Consider the following 2,012-nt stretch of genomic DNA (forward strand, 5'->3'; position numbering starts at 1 on the left):
GCCAGCGGAGGGGTCGCCGGCCGAGGCCCGCGTCGGGGGGCCGCGCCGCGTCTGCAAAGTCTCAGGGAAGCTGCGGGAAAGTTGCCGTGCGGTACGAACGCGGGCTGCGGAGGATCTGCGTTCAACACCCCCGAAGCCGCGGGGCGGTTCCCTTCTCCCCTCTCCTGGCTCGGAGAGGCAGGAGCGAGAGCGAGTTGGCTGCCGCGGAGGAAGACGCGGGCACCAGAGGGACTGAAGGCGTTGAAGACACACTCGGGCTCCAGGCCTGACAAGTCGGCCAAGCGGCAGCGACAGGGTCGTGGAATTGCTTTAAGAGCAGATCCGAAATCTGAAGATGCCAAACCGTGGCCCCCTGGCCGGCCGGCTATCCTCGACGTGCTATTAAAAGAGCTCCTCTTGGGTACCTGTGGGGAAAAGAAAAAAAAAGAAACACGCACGCACACACCCACGCACATAGTCCAGCTTTCACGCCAGTGTTCCGAATGGCAGTAAATGCATAAAATCATCACACACAGGGAGGGATTTCTGCAGCCCCCTCTCCATTCACACAGCCGCACGCGCACGCGCACGCGCGCACACACACAGGTCGGGGCACGCCCTTTGGTCCTCACTCCTTTGGGAATCAGCAGGTCCTGCCGGGAAAGTTGGGTTCTGGGTACTTTCCATAGAAGTCAGAATGGAACTTCCCAGAGGCTCTACCCTGGATCTGTTTGGAGAGTTAATAGCTCGCCTTTCTCTCCAGGCAGATAATTATTAAAAAGAAAAAAGAAAAAAAAAATTCACTCACTCAGGGCTGGAGAGCTGTGGCTTTAAGTCCTGATTCTGTTCATCACTGTTTTCATTTATTTATCTGTGAAATGGGAATACCCCAACTCAGAAAAAAAAAAGGAGATGGGACTTTCTGGTGCAAGCACTCAGGGGAAAAAAGATTCTCTGCTGATAAAAAGCATTCAGTCAAAAAAAAAAAAAAAAAGCATTGTCCTTGCTGCAGGAAATGGGGCGCCTCTATATAAAGATCTGTAAATCATAAATTCATTGCTAACACCTCAATATCTAAGCCCAAACAAAGTAGGGATTTATACCATTGCAGAGAGTTCTTAACAACGTCTCCTAGGAAGCCCAGGAGGGGAAAGTAACTTCAAAAAGAAGCTCTCACTCAAGGAGATGGCTACTTTATCATCATTTCAAACTAGTGGGTTATTATGATTTTAGCTGACTAGGAATCTAAGCCATCCAGGCTGAAAAACGGGGAACTATGGCAAGATTCATTATTTATCAAACCCGAAACATGGAATAAACATGTCATTAACAAAGATGTCATTAGTTTTCAAATTAAGCATCTCTTAAGTGTATATTTAAATTATAGAGCAGTAGGGGAAAAAATCAGATTATAGCTGGATATTTTTACAGTCACTATTCTCCTGAGCTGCTTTCGTATGAAAAGAGGTGATTTTGTTCCTATGTTGTGAGTCGTAAATGTGAAAATACTATTTGAAGCTCTGCCCTTGGATTTAAGTTTGTGGCACCAGCCAGCCAATAGCTACGAACCTGATTGGTATACAAAAACCCGACCAAGTCTTAACGTTCATTTGTAGTCCCAAAGATTCAGTGAAGCGTCTTCACTGTATTTGAGTGTCCTAACGTGACTGTACTGATCCATATCTCTGTTCCTGAAAACATACATCATAAGAAAAAATGTTGTTTCTTTCAGTGCAAAGTGGTACGCTGTGAATCTAAAAGATGAAGATAACTTAGGCCAATATATATGACAGAACATGAATAATGTCGAGCAAGTGAATTAACCAAATGACTTCCTATGTGTGCACTCAAATGGTTAAGTGTGTGGGATGATGGCAGAAGGTGAGGACCGGGCGAGCATCAGGGTTTCAAAACAATCCTCGAAGTCAAGGTGGATTTGTGGAGGCACTAGGATTAAGGCAGAGAAAGGTATAGAGAACCCATAGAAATAATAAAGCCCAGGATACAGGTGATGTTTCAATCAGCAGGAGGTG

This window comes from Pteropus alecto, unplaced genomic scaffold (genome assembly GCF_000325575.1).
Source record: "Pteropus alecto unplaced genomic scaffold, ASM32557v1 scaffold65, whole genome shotgun sequence".
NCBI classification, from domain to species: domain Eukaryota; kingdom Metazoa; phylum Chordata; class Mammalia; order Chiroptera; family Pteropodidae; genus Pteropus; species Pteropus alecto.